This window comes from Ascaphus truei, unplaced genomic scaffold (genome assembly GCF_040206685.1).
Source record: "Ascaphus truei isolate aAscTru1 unplaced genomic scaffold, aAscTru1.hap1 HAP1_SCAFFOLD_309, whole genome shotgun sequence".
Lineage (NCBI taxonomy): Eukaryota > Metazoa > Chordata > Amphibia > Anura > Ascaphidae > Ascaphus > Ascaphus truei.
The window spans coordinates 282501-297879 of NW_027456060.1; positions in this window are offsets into that span (position 1 = coordinate 282501).

The following is a 15379-nucleotide window of genomic DNA, read 5'->3' on the forward strand; positions in this document are numbered from 1 at the left end:
CACACACACACAAAAAGATTAATCTCTTCATCTTCACCGACGTCTGTCGCCGGCTTCCCTCTCCCTGCCGTGCGCGGCCCTTCTATAGAAAGGCTGACTAACAACAGCCAACTGAAATTCCACGCGCGCGCACAACACTATAGAACGTGCCTAAGGCTGAGTCCCCGCTGGCGCTGAGAGCGCTCATGCTTAGAGCATGAGCACCGGGTGTCCTGCAACTTGCGGGCGAGGGGGGGCGCAATTGCGGGCTATCGGGCAAGCGGGAAAGTATAAAAAGTTTATTTACAAAAGCGCCGAGCGTGTGTGCCCACATATATGCATGTAACCGCTCCAAGCGCCGCGCGCTCAGCGCTAGCGGGGCCGCAGCCTTAAGAGTGTCCCTGCGGGAGGCGTGGCTTAGTGTCGCTGCGGGGGGCGTGGCTTGGAAGGACGTCACGTGATGAGGACAAGCACAGTCAGATGTTCATAGCAAATGTCAGGAAATGTTTTATATGATGTAGCCAGGTCCCCCCTTGCGTACTCACCCCCCTCCTTCTGGTACGCGAGCCGCGTGTTGTTTGTAGTTGCGGCCGGTTGCCAGGGACACGGTCGGGCCGGTTGCCGGGGACGCGATCGGGCCGGTTGCCGCGGAGGCGACAGTGTTGCTGGGGTCTCGGCGGTCCGCGGCGCAGGGCACCGCCATTGTAAGATGCATTGCGCAGGGCGTAGGAGCGCCGGGAGGACTGCAGGGAGATCGCGCATGCGCGAGAGGGGGACGAGAAAGCCCGCGAAGCCCTAGCCTACCAGGGAAGGCTCTTGAAGAGGACTACAAGTCCCATGAGCCCCAGCAGCACCCCATGTGACGCCAGGGAGCCAATAGGGCTGCAGGAGCTCCCTGCTTGCAGGGAATGGATACAATTCGCGGGGTTTTGCAGACAGCAGTTGGTGACTGGAGCAGCTAGGGGAAGGAGGTAGGGTGCAGGAGTCAGTGACTCTCTGCACTAGGCCAGCAATCCCCTAGGCCCCAGATAGTCCTGAGTCATCCTAGCTGAGTATTGTAGGGACAGGCCCTAGGTTAGGGACCCTGCCCCATTATCTATTTGCTAGTAGTGTACCAAGAACATTGATTGGTTGCTGGGAGAGAGTTGGACTGTTTCCAGAAGGGGATCGCCCCTGTTGGACCCTCCAGTAGTGGATCCGGGTATCGTGCCAGAGATCGCCTAGATTCTTTGAGAAGTTCGCTGCAGGTCCGAGCACTGGAGTGCTCGGCAGGTAATCCACATCCCCACGTGCACCAACAAGGCCTATCACCAGACATAGTGGCTGCGCAGTCACACACACATATTGGTATATGATTTGGGTGTGCGAGACATTGGGTTGGGTGTACTGGACACGGGGTGGGATCACTCTGGAGGTGTTAGCGTCCGCCGCGACGCATAGAGGTTAGCGTCCGCCGCGACGCATAAAGTGTGGGCATCCGCCGTGGTGCAAATTAGCGTAAGCGTCCTGCGTGACGCAGTAAGTGTCTCCTCTAGAGAGGGACACAGGTTATATAAGATGTTGTTGTTATATGTTGTTTTAAGGGAGAAGTAAAGTCACTAGTTATTATATATCACTGTGTGTGAGTATTGATTGTCCTGCGAGGAACCACTCCCCCTCTGGTGGGAGCCATCGCAGGTGGAGGCGCTGCATTGTTGTAAGTTAGTACCCCTAGTATAATTGCCCCAGGTTCCCCGTGGCGGAAGCTCAGCCCTCCTGCGAGCCAACAGGTAATGCACCACGCCTATGGTAACATTGTATGTTCCCTTGCACCCCACTCTATATCTGCGATTGGGGGGGGGGAAAACCCGTTACATAATTATTAATTATCTTTATCCCATATGTCATTAAAAAGAGATTGCTGGGTGTGGAAAGGTGCAGAGTTACAGTAACCACACACCTGAGGTGTATTGCAGATGCCGTTCATAAGACAAGTGATAGATAGAGAGAGGGGGGGGGCTTTGCCCTCGGGATGTTTTGCAGAGACATGTGCCTTCATTCATTATTATAAATCACAGAATTAGGTTATTAATAGGCAGTAGTATTGGTAGTTATATTGGTTGAAGATGAGCGTCTTGTTCATTTTTAGGCTTAGTCCATAGGCACTGCGCCCGTGCGGAGGCGCGCTAAGGGAAAGCGGTGCTTTCCCTGACCTTAGAGTGCGCGCCGTCCGTGGGCGTGTCTGGGGGCGGGCCAGTGATGTCACGCTGGTTCACGCTCACGTGACCGACCCTGCTCTCCCGTGAGTGCCGAAACTAAAGATTTCGTAAGACACGCTTCCGCAAGCGTGCGCGAGCCCCTGCTAAAGCCGCCCTCATTGCGGCTGCAGGGGCTCACTGCCGAGCAGCAGCACGCCTCAGCGCCTAAGCGCTGACCATGCCCGAGGCCTTATGCATTGCTAGCCCTGTGACGATAGAGAGGATTTGGCCCGCGATTAAAGGGGTTACACCCCATTTGGCTACTCTCACCTGGGAAGCAAGGGGTTAACTGGACTGAGGTCCAGTAAAGTGTTTTGCCTTGCTTCAATATCCAAATGTTTATTCCCCTGTGTAAATGTATTGTGTTATCCTGGTGTTTGCACTCACACATACACTAGGGTTGATGCGGGAGGGAAGGGGTTAATGTTAAAATAGTGATTCTAGCCCTTTGTTTAAGTTACCCTCAAAGATGCCTGCCTACTAAATGCAAATGGTCAGGAGAGCAACCAAATGTTTAGGAAGCAGCCCCCGGATCAAAGGCTTAGCCACTGTACCTGTTTGCAGGAAGCTGGAGTGGGTTGTGAGCGTTATAACTCACACTTACAAACCATAGTATCCTGCCAGACCCCCCATGTGGTAGACTGGCCAAACGCCTCTGATTTAGGAGTGGGGCTACAGAATGAGTGACCTTATTAAATATAAGAATATTATGAGATGTCCTCGGCTGAACGTGCTAAAAGCTACATATGTGTATTCGTGGGACTGATCCGCAACTAACGGTTACAGACACCTGAAGTTTAGCCAGTACTAAGAGCCAGATATTAATATCTCTCTTAATTTTAGTATTACACGGTATTATTTAGTCTAATTGGGAGCGTCATGCGTGCCGGAATGTATTAACATGTCTCGCGGGCCAGTGAGTACCACTGAACTGAAGTTATGAAGTTATTTACAGTATATATGGGATTTTAGATCTGTTCTGAAAATGCAGACCCCCCCTCTGCTATGGTAATAGGCAGGAAGAGCATCCTGCAAGAATTAACATAGCCCGGTGATCAAAAAGGTAACTGCCCTAATTGTTTATACTGGGACTGAACCAAGGGACTGAATGTTTGTAAGTGTGATACTTCACACTTACAAAGGAAGCCAAAATCTGCTTCAAAGAGATTTTTTCTAGCCAACTCAGTATCTAGGGTTAAGAGATGAGTTTGACATGGTATTTAAGTCAGAGTCACCCCTTACTCAAATGCCTTCATGTCTTCATGGGTTCCTTCATGTATCTTCATGAGCTGCATGTATTGCTGTGATGTCAACTGAATTATGGAAGAAATGGCCCATCCTGTATCCTGATGGCTTTCTTGTCCTAACCTTTAAGTAAGTGTCCATATTTTGTCTGTTATTTGTATATCTCGTGTGTTCACCTTTATCAAGGAACTAGCTGAGAGCCCCGGCATTGCCCGGGATGTTTGTGGTGTGGGGGTGGCATTTGGGTGGGGAGTGGTCCACGCGGCCCATGGCGGTGTGCGGTGGTACTGCTGCTGTGGCTGTACTGATGGTGATTGTATCGGTGTGCTGATTTGGGAGGGTTTGGTGCTGATGTGGGGATGTGGGTGTGCCGATGGGGGAGGTGCAAAGGTGGCGATGTGTGGGTGCTGATGGTGTTGATGGGGGCTGGGAATGGCGGGGAGCCGAGAATGCCGGTGTGCTGGGGGGGCATGGGATACCGGTGTGCTGATGTGGTGGTGCGGGGGATAGTGTGTGTGTGTATACATGTTTGTGTGTATACATTGTATGTGTGTGTGTGTGTGTGTACGTGTGTACGTGTGTGTGTATACATGTGTGTGTATGTATATATTGTGTGCATACAACATGTTTGTGTGTGTATACACGTGTGTGTGTGTGTATACACGTGTGTGTGTGTATACACGTGTGTGTGTGTATACACGTGTGTGTGTGTGTATACACGTGTGTGTGTGTGTGTATACACGTGTGTGTGTGTGTATACACGTGTGTGTGTGTGTATACACGTGTGTGTGTGTGTGTGTATACACGTGTGTGTGTATACACGTGTGTGTGTGTGTGTATATACACGTGTGTGTGTGTGTGTATACACGTGTGTGTATACACGTGTGTGTGTATACACGTGTGTGTGTGTGTATACACGTGTGTGTGTGTATACACGTGTGTGTGTGTGTGTATACACGTGTGTGTGTGTGTATACACGTGTGTGTGTGTGTGTATACACGTGTGTGTGTGTGTATACACGTGTGTGTGTGTATACACGTGTGTGTGTGTATACACGTGTGTGTGTGTATATACGTGTGTGTGTGTGTATACCTGTGTGTGTATACCTGTGTGTGTATACCTGTGTGTGTATACCTGTGTGTGTATACCTGTGTGTGTATACCTGTGTGTGTATACCTGTGTGTGTATACCTGTGTGTGTATACCTGTGTGTGTATATACATGTGTGTATATACATGTGTGTGTATACCTGTGTGTATGTATACCTGTGTGTATGTATACCTGTGTGTATGTATACCTGTGTGTATGTATACCTGTGTGTATGTATACCTGTGTGTATGTATACATGTGTGTGTATACATGTGTGTATGTATACCTGTGTGTGTATGTATACCTGTGTATGTATACCTGTGTGTGTATACCTGTGTGTATGTATACCTGTGTGTGTATACATGTGTGTATGTATACCTGTGTGTGTATACCTGTGTGTGTATACCTGTGTGTGTATACCTGTGTGTATGTATACCTGTGTGTGTATACATGTGTGTGTATGTATACCTGTGTGTGTATACATGTGTGTGTATGTATACCTGTGTGTGTATACATGTGTGTATGTATACCTGTGTGTGTATACATGTGTGTATGTATACCTGTGTGTGTATACATGTGTGTATGTATACCTGTGTGTGTATACATGTGTGTATGTATACCTGTGTGTGTATACATGTGTGTATGTATACCTGTGTGTGTATACATGTGTGTATGTATACCTGTGTGTGTATACATGTGTGTATGTATACCTGTGTGTGTATACATTATGTGTATGTATACCTGTGTGTGTATACATTATGTGTATGTATACCTGTGTGTGTATACATTATGTGTATGTATACCTGTGTGTGTATACATTATGTGTATGTATACCTGTGTGTGTATACATTATGTGTATGTATACCTGTGTGTGTATACATTATGTGTATGTATACCTGTGTGTGTATACATTATGTGTATGTATACCTGTGTGTGTATACATTATGTGTATGTATACCTGTGTGTGTATACGTGTGTGTGTACGTGTACATGTGTGTGAGTATACGTGTACATGTGTGTGTGTGTACGTGTCTACGTGTACGAGTATACGTGTACATGTGTGTGTGTCTACGTGTCTACGTGTACATGTGTGTGTGTGTCTACGTGTACATGTGTGTGTCTACGTGCGTGTATGTGTGTGTGTGTGTCTACGTGTGTGTGTGTGTGTGTGTGTGTGTCTATGTGTGTGTGTTTGTGTATACGTGTGTGTGTGTATACGTGTGTGTGTGTGTGTGTATACGTGTGTGTGTGTGTGTATACGTGTGTGTGTTTGTGTATACGTGTGTGTGTGTGTATACGTGTGTGTGTGTATACGTGTGTGTGTGTGTGTGTGTGTGTGTGTGTGTCTACGTGTGTGTGTCCCTGTGTGTGTGTGTCCTTTGGCCCGTCACTCCGCCTCAGGCCAATGAGAGGTGTGCGGGGGCGGGCCAAGGGACCAATGAGGTGGGAAGGGGGGGGGGGAGGAGGTGGGAAGGGGGGGGGGAGGAGGTGGGAAGGGGGGGGCGGGGAGGAGGTGGGAAGGGGGGGGGGGAGGAGGTGGGAAGGGGGGGGGGGAGGAGGTGGGAAGGGGGGGGGGAGGAGGTGGGAAGGGGGGGGGGGAGGAGGTGGGAAGGGGGGGGGGGGAGGAGGTGGGAAGGGGGGGGGGGAGGAGGTGGGAAGGGGGGGGGGAGGAGGTGGGAAGGGGGGGGGGAGGAGGTGGGAAGGGGGGGGAGGAGGTGGGAAGGGGGGGGGGAGGAGGTGGGAAGGGGGGGGGGAGGAGGTGGGAAGGGGGGGGGAGGAGGTGGGAAGGGGGGGGGGAGGAGGTGGGAAGGGGGGGAGGAGGAGGTGGGAAGGGGGGGAGGAGGAGGTGGGAAGGGGGGGAGGAGGAGGTGGGAAGGGGGGGGTAAGGGGGGGGGAGGAGGTGGGAAGGGGGGGGGAGGAGGTGGGAAGGGGGGGGGAGGAGGTGGGAAGGGGGGAGGAGGAGGTGGGAAGGGGGGGGGAGGAGGTGGGAAGGGGGGGGAGGAGGTGGGAAGGGGGGGGGAGGAGGTGGGAAGGGGGGGGGAGGAGGTGGGAAGGGGGGGGGAGGAGGTGGGAGGAGGTGAGGACGGGGGGAGGAGGGGGGGAGGAGGTGAGGAGGGGGGAGGAGGGGGGGAGGAGGTGAGGAGGGGGGAAGGGGGGGAGGAGGTGAGGAGGGGGGGAGGAGGTGAGGAGGGGGGAAGGGGGGGAGGAGGTGAGAAGGGGGGAGGAGGTGAGGAGGGGGGAAGGGGGGAGGTGGTGAGGAGGGGGGAAGGGGGGAGGAGGTGAGGACGGGGGGAGGAGGGGGGGAGGAGGTGAGGAGGGGGGAGGAGGGGGGGAGGAGGTGAGGAGGGGGGAAGGGGGGGAGGAGGTGAGGAGGGGGGAAGGGGGGGAGGAGGTGAGAAGGGGGGAGGAGGTGAGGAGGGGGGAAGGGGGGAGGTGGTGAGGAGGGGGGAAGGGGGGAGGTGGTGAGGAGGGGGGGAGGTGGTGAGGAGGGGGGGAGGTGGTGGGGAGAGGAGGAGGGGAAGGGGGGAGGAGGGGAAGGGGGGAGGGGGGGAGGGGAGGAGGGGAAGGGGGGAGGGGGAGGGGAGGTGAAGGCCGCTCACTCACCCGTCCGGCAGCTCCCACGTGGATCTGAGGCGGGAGGCAGCTTGTTGTGGCCGCACCCCCGCTGTGTCCCGGTGACTCGCTCCCCCGCTGACTGTAGCGGCGCGGGGGGGGGGGGGCTGAAAGCGCGGGAAACACGGGGAGAGGAAGAGGTGCGCGCGGGTGTGGAGGCTGATGTTCGGGGAGGAAGAGGCGGAGGCTCCGGGACCGGCGGGTATGTGAGCCCCACCCCCCCCGGGTTATACATGCTGCTAATGTACACCCCCCCTACTGTGTGTGTGTGTGTCCCTGTGTGTGTGTGTGTCCCTGTGTGTGTGTGTGTCCCTGTGTGTGTGTGTGTCCCTGTGTGTGTGTGTGTCCCTGTGTGTGTGTGTGTCCCTGTGTGTGTGTGTGTCCCTGTGTGTGTGTGTGTCCCTGTGTGTGTGTGTCCCTGTGTGTGTGTGTCCCTGTGTGTGTGTGTCCCTGTGTCCCTGTGTGTGTGTGTCCCTGTGTGTGTGTGTCCCTGTGTGTGTGTCCCTGTGTGTGTGTCCCTGTGTGTGTGTCCCTGTGTGTCCTTTGGCCCGTCACTCCGCCTCAGGCCAATGAGAGGTGTGCGGGGGCGGGCCAAGGGACCAATCAGATTTCCCCTAGGGACACCGGACATCCAGGCAGGCAGTCAGGCATGCAGGCAGGCAGGCAGGCAGGCATACAGTGCTTTCACTAATATAGTATAAGATAAATTATATTTTATCATATCTAATTCTAGTCTGGTTCAACCCAGTTATATATATTTGGTGTGTATTATTAATAGCCTGTCACAAAGCTCCCGTCACAGGCTTATTAATAAAACTGGTGGCAAGCGGCGGGATTGAACTGGACCTGTATTACAGTGTACTGAGGGATACTGTAATATAGTGGGAACTTGATGGTACTGTCGCGGCCGAGTTTATTCTAACACTTACCCGGTCTCGGCCGCGACAGTAACCGGGCGCGCGCCAGAGCCTCGGAGGATCGGTCCTCCGATCGGGGCTTCCCCTCTCTGGGTCCGCCGGGTCCCCCGGAACCCCCCACCGCCATCCCCTCGGGGAGCCCTGGGCACGCGGGCATGGCACGCACGCACCCGATGAAGCGTGACCGCGCATCGGTGACGCGCGGCACGCCAAGGGGATTTGTTTAGCAAGCCGGGAAACCTGCCGGCTTGCGGATCTAGCCGTTTTTAAATAAAACGTGTCGCCACTGTAATTGCGAGTTCCTGGGACTAAAGATATTGAACACACAGTGTACAACATATAACACAAGATATGGCACCTCTTCACTGTTCCCCTACTTGTGAGAAGCATTGCCTCCAGAACCAAAGTGCCGGCCATCCGTCTGACTGGAGCCGGGCACCGAGACCGGAGGAGTGCATCAAGTCGGCGCGGGGACCAGCAGCCAGCAAGGCTGAGAGAGAGACAGCGATCGGTGAACATGAAACCCGGCAGGCTGAGCAAAGATCCACAGCTGCAGCCGCTGTAACCATCAAACCGCCCGGAGAGCAGGGAATGGACCCAGCTCCGGGACGGCAGAGACTTGTGGAGGGAGCGTGCGATCGCGGAGACCCCGAAAGTTTTACAGCCGGAGAGGTAACGGCCGTTGCGGCGGCCAGTCCATTTTCCCTGGAAGAGCTTTCACTGTTGTCTGCGTGGGGAGGGATGTGGTCCCAGGCGTAGCGGAACGAGCTCCTGAGGCTGGCGTTGTCCCGACCCACTTATCCCCTTCCAGAGCCCGGCGCTCAACAACTCCGCTCTGGACTCCGATGCCCCTTGCTGGGGTTAGTCCGCCCGCGGCGGGGAAGCTCTGGAATGAGCCCGGCGCTCGAGCAACTCCGCTCTGGACTCCGTTGCCCCTTGCTGGGGTTAGTCCACCGGTGGCGGAGGAGCTCCGGCAGGCACTGCGGCACTGCCAACAAACGGGCCACAATAATGCCCGGTGCCCGGACCGTGCGCGGTCGGGCGAAGAAGCCCCTCAGGGCCAGCGCTCACGAGCTGCGGAAAAGATGACCCAGTTAGCGGCATCCTCTGATGGCTCCCGCCCAGCCAGGGCGACAACCCTCCTCGGGATGTCTCCTGGAGAACCTGTGTGATACTTCACACTTACAATGGAAGCCAAAATCTGCTTCAAAGAGATTTTTCTAGCCAACTCGGTATCTAGGGTTAAGAGATGAGTTTGACATGGTATTTAAGTCAGAGTCACCCCTTACTCAAATGCCTTCATGTCTTCATGGGTTCCTTCATGTGTCTTCATGAGCTGCATGTATTGCTGTGATGTCAACTGAATTATGGAAGAAATGGCCCATCCTGTATCCTGATGGCTTTCTTGTAATAACCTTTAAGTAAGTGTCCATATTTTGTCTGTTATTTGTATATCTCGTGTGTTTACCTCTATCAAGGAATAAATTATATTTTATCATATCTAAGTCTCGTCCGGTTCAACCCAGTTATATATATTTGGTGTGTATTATTAATAGCCTGTCACAAAGCTCCCGTCACAGGCCCCAAAGTGATTTGTTACATTGTGCATAGTAAGTATTCAATTGGTTGATAAAACTCATCATGAATGCAACAGTAGTTAAAAACCCTGTGTTCTGTCACAGGTATAGGGCTAGGTGACATGTAACAGTTTCAGCATTTCATAATTCCACAGCATTGATTTTGATATAGTGTTTAATAATTATAATAATTGTTTGTTCTTGTATAGTGCTGCTAGTTTAACGTAGCGCTTTACAGAGACCTTTTGCAGACACAGTCCCTGTCCCATAGAGGTTACAATCTATGATTTTGGTGCCTGATGCACAGGGAGATAAAGTGACATGCCCAAGGTCACAAGAAGCCGACACAAGGAATTGAACCAGGTTCACCTGCTAAGTGTTAAGTTATATTGTGTAACGGCCTCAATATATCTCATAAGCAAGGCACTAAAAGTCGCTTTCCCGAGTGTGGTCCTGCGAACCTCATTGCGGTCCCACCCTGGGATCACTTTAATCTGACGTATAAACCTCACATTTAACATGGACGGAATAACATGACTATGAAAGACGTGCCCGCAGTAAGAGTATGTGTGCAACATAGATATGTCTGACTCCCGGCTGAGGGTGTAAAGTTCTGTCCTCCAAATGATGCAAGAAGTTTCTCAGTGTGGGGTAAGTCTGCTGCAATACACCTCAGCATTTACTGAAACGGGAAACGACTCAGCTAAGGAAGCAGGAGACGAAACGGAAACTTCTCTTTGAACCAGATGGTAATGTGAGCGACTGTACTGTGATGCACAATGTTTCATCGACATTTAATACGAATTCCATTTAGCTTTAGGGTTGCCAGGTATCCGGTATTAAACCAGACAGCCAGGTATTTGGTTACTCTGTCTGGTAAAAAATGAGAGATGATATCGGACATGTATGTGTGCGGGGGGTGGGGGGGAGACATGTATGTGTGTGGGGGGTTGGGGGAGACATGTATGTGTGCGGTATTATGTCTCCGGACTTAGTAACCAATCGTACGATTTCCCCTGAGAAGGGATAGAGCAGAGCTGCTGCTGCTACGGGACTGGGCAGCTTCCTCCATCCTGATTGGCTTTTGCTGTGTAATGCAGCCAATCAGAAGGAGGTGGCAGGGGCCAAAGAGCGGAGGAAAAGCGTGGAGCAGAGAGAGGTGAGTCTGTGTCCTGTGTGTATTTGTACTTGTACTGTTGTGTGTGTTTGTGTGTTTTCTCTGGCTGTCCTGTGGGGGTGATAATGACGAGGGGGGGGGGGGGTGAGAGAACGAAGGGAGGGGGGTGAGAGAACGGAGGGGGGTGGTGAGAGGTTGAAGGGAAGGGAGTGGTGAGGGGTTGAAGGGAAGGGGGTGGTGAGAGGATGAAGGGAAGGGGGTGGTGAGAGGATGAAGGGAAGGGGGTGGTGAGAGGATGAAGGGAGGGGGGTGGTGAGAGGATGAAGGGAAGGGGGTGGTGAAAGGATGAAGGGAAGGGGGTGGTGAGAGGATGAAGGGAAGGGGGTGGTGAGAGGATGAAGGGAAGGGGGTGGTGAGAGGATGAAGGGAGAGGAGGTGAGAGGATGAAGGGTGTGAGGAGGATGAAGGGAAAGGGGGCGAGAGAGGATGAAGGGAAGGGGGTGGTGAGAGGATGAAGGGATGGGGTGGTGAGAGGATGAAGGGAGGGGGTGGTGAGAGGATGAAGGGAGGGGGTGGTGAGAGGATGAAGGGAGGGCGTGGTGAGAGGATGAAGGGAGGGCGTGGTGAGAGGATGAAGGGAGGGGGTGGTGAGAGGATGAAGGGAGGGCGTGGTGAGTGGATGAAGGGAGAGGGTGGTGAGTGGATGAAGGGAGGGGGTGGTGAGAGGATGAAGGGAGGGGGTGGTGAGAGGATGAAGGGAGGGGGTGGTGAGAGGATGAAGGGAGGGGGTGGTGAGAGGATGAAGGGAGGGGTTGGTGAGAGGATGAAGGGAGGGGGTGGTGAGAGGATGAAGGGAGGGGGTGGTGAGAGGATGAAGGGAGGGGTGGTGAGAGGATGAAGGGAGAGAGGGTGAGAAGTTGAAGGAGAGAGGGTGAGAGGATGAAGGGGTGAGAGGATGAAGGGAGAGGGGGTGAGAAGATGAAGGGAGAGGGGGTGAGAAGATGAAGGGAGAGGGGGTGAGAGGATGAAGGGAGAGGGGGTGAGAGGATGAAGGGTGGGAGGAGGATGAAGGGAGGGGGACGAGAGAGAATGAAGGGAAGGGGGACGAGAGAGGATGAAGGGATAGAGGAAGAAGGGAGAAAGATGAGAGAGAATGAAGGGATGAGAGGATGAAGGGAGGGGGGTGAGAGAGGATGAAGGGAGGGGGGATAAGAGGGGATGAAGGGAGGGAGGATGGGGGAGGGGAATGGGAGAGGATGAAGGGGGAGAGATGAGAGAGGATGAAGGGAGGGGGGTTAGAGAGGATGAGGGAGGATGGGAGAGGATGAAGGGAGGGGGTGAGGATGAAGGGAGGGGGGTTGAGAGGATGAAGTTAGGGGGGTGAGAGGATGAAGGGAGTGGGGGTGAGAGAATGAAAGGAGTGGTAATGAGGATGAAGGGAGTGGGGATGAGGATGAAGGGAGTGGGGATGAGGATGAAGGGGGTGGGGTTGAGAAGATGAAGGGAGGGGGTGAGAGAATTAAGGGAGGGGGTGAGAGGATGAAGGGAGGGGGTGTGAGAAGATGAAGGGAAGGGGGATTAGAGAGGATGAAGGGAGTGGGTGAGAAGATGAAGGGAGTGGGTGAGAAGATGAAGGGAGGAGGGTTAAGAGAGGATGAAGGGAGGATGAAGGGAGGGGCAATGACAGGATGAAGGGAGAGGCAGTGACAGGATGAAGGGATGGGGGTGAGAGGATGAAGGGAGGGGGTGAGAGGATGAAGGGAGGAGGGTGAGAGGATGAAGGAAGTGGGGGTGAGAGGATGAAGGGAGTGGGGGTGAGAGGATGAAGGGAGTGGGGGTGAGAGGATGAAGGGAGTAGGGGTGAGGATGAAGGGAGGGGGTGAGGGGATGAAGGGAGGGGGGTGAGAGGATGAACGGAGGGGGTGAGTGGATGAAGGGAGTGGGGATGAGAGGATGAAGGTAGGGGGTGAGGATGAAAGGAGGGGGATAAGATAGGATGAAGGGAGGGAGAATGAGAGAGGATGAAGGGAGGGGGGATGAGAGGATGAAGGGAGGGCGGATGAGAGTGGATGAAGGGAGGGGGTGGTGAGAGGATGAAGGGAGGGGGTGGTGAGAGGATGAAGGGAGGGGGTGGTGAGAGGATGAAGGGAGGGGGTGGTGAGAGGATGAAGGGAGAGGGGGTGAGAGGATGAAGGGGGAGGGGGTGAGAGGATGAAGGGAGAGGGGGTGAGGATGAAGGGAGAGGGGGTGAGAGGATGAAGGGAGAGGGGGTGAGAGGATGAAGGGAGAGGGGGTGAGAGGATGAAGGGTGGGAGGAGGATGAAGGGAAGGGGGACGAGAGAGAATGAAGGGAAGGGGGACGAGAGAGGATGAAGGGAAGGGGGACGAGAGAGGATGAAGGGAGAAAGATGAGAGAGAATGAAGGGATGAGAGGATGAAGGGAGGGGGGTGAGAGAGGATGAAGGGAGGGGGGATAAGAGGGGATGAAGGGAGGGAGGATGGGGGAGGGGAATGGGAGAGGATGAAGGGGGAGAGATGAGAGAGGATGAAGGGATGACAGGATGAAGGGAGGGGGTGAGGATGAAGGGAGGGGGGTTAGAGAGGATGAAGTTAGGGGGTGAGAGGATGAAGGGAGTGGGGGTGAGAGAATGAAAGGAGTGGGGATGAGGATGAAGGGAGTGGGGATGAGGATGAAGGGGGTGGGGTTGAGAAGATGAAGGGAGGGGGTGAGAGAATGAAGGGAAGGGGTGAGGATGAAGGGAGGGGGGTGAGAGAAGATGAAGGGAAGGGGGATTAGAGAGGATGAAGGGAGGGGGGATGAGAGAGTATGAAGGGAAGGGGATGAGAGAGGATGAAGGGAGTGGGGGTGAGGATGAAGGGAGTGGGGGTGAGGATGAAGGGAGTGGGGGTGAGGATGAAGGGAGTGGGGGTGAGGATGAAGGGAGTGGGGGTGAGGATGAAGGGAGTGGGGGTGAGGATGAAGGGAGTGGGGGTGAGGATGAAGGGAGTGTGGGTGAGGATGAAGGGAGTGGGTGAGAAGATGAAGGGAGGTGGTGAGGATGAAAGCGGGGTGAGAGAGTATGACGGGAGGGGGGTTAAGAGAGGATGCCGGGAGGGGGGGATAAGAGAGGATGAAGGGAGGATGAAGGGAGGGGCAATGACAGGATGAAGGGAGAGGCAGTGACAGGATGAAGGGAGGGGGGTTAGAGAGGATGAAGGGAGGAGGGTGAGAGGATGAAGGGAGTGGGGGTGAGAGGATGAAGGGAGTGGGGGTGAGAGGATGAAGGGAGTGGGGGTGAGAGGATGAAGGGAGTGGGGGTGAGAGGATGAAGGGAGTGGGGGTGAGAGGATGAAGGGAGTAGGGGTGAGAGGATGAAGGGAGGGGGTGAGGGGATGAAGGGAGGGGGGTGAGAGGATGAACGGAGGGGGTGAGTGGATGAAGGGAGTGGGGATGAGAGTATGAAGGTAGGGGGTGAGTGGATGAAGGGAGTGGGGATGAGAGGATGAAGGTAGGGGGTGAGGATGAAGGGAGGGGGGATGAGAGGATGAAGGTAGGGGGTGAGTGGATGAAGGGAGTGGGGATGAGAGGATGAAGGTAGGGGGTGAGGATGAAGGGAGGGGGGATGAGAGGATGAAGGGAGGGCGGATGAGAGAGGATGAAGGGAGGGCAGATGAGAGAGGATGAAGGGAGGGCGGATGAGAGATGATGAAGGGAGGGCGGATGAGAGAGGATGAAGGGAGGGCGGATGAGAGGATGAAGGGAGGGGGGATGAGAGAGGATGAAGGTAGGGGGGGATGAGAGAGGGTGAAGGGATGGGGATGAGAGAGGATCAAGGGAGAGGGGGATGAGAGGATGAGAAGGGGTGCAACAATCTTGGAATTTGTGGAAGCAGCATTAAGATCAGTATTGCTCGCCATGTACAGTATGAATACAGGCAAATATAGATGATCTGACCATTACGTCATTTGTTCTAAATTTCACTCAAAGCATGCACCAATTTACACGATTTCATATTCTATTAAATTAAAAAAATCCTCTGAAGGATACTCCCTCCCAAGATTTTTTACGAAACAGAATAGAAATTGGTGCAAATTGGTGAATACTTAGTGTGAAATTTAGAAAAAAATTATGTAACAGTCAAGTCATTAATAAATAACATTCTTCTGTATCAACGATTCTCGCGCATGTCGCACCTTTCACGATTTTGTCCAGTATTTTTGGACAAGCCACCTGGCAACAATATTTAGCTTTACTGTACCATTTATAGTACCAAAGGCAATTACAGCCAGGGGTGCCAACATAGAGATGAATGAATTGTATACTTTATCCTGTGTCTTCATGAACGCCTTGAAAAAGCGACATCACGGGGCGTGAAACGTGTGGGAGGAGAGGTTTTTTTCTGTGTATAAATGTTTTTATGAAGTCCCAATAAATTGCTTGTGAGTTTTCCCATTTTTGTTTATGGAGCAGCAGTCACCTTGATCTATTTTTGTTACGTCTTCATGGTCAGTCCTGCTCACCGTATGTGCACATTGCAGCGCGCACTCTCTCATACACAGCGCTGCTCCCTGCCTGTAATTCGGCAGCCGTAACTCCCCAGTGCCG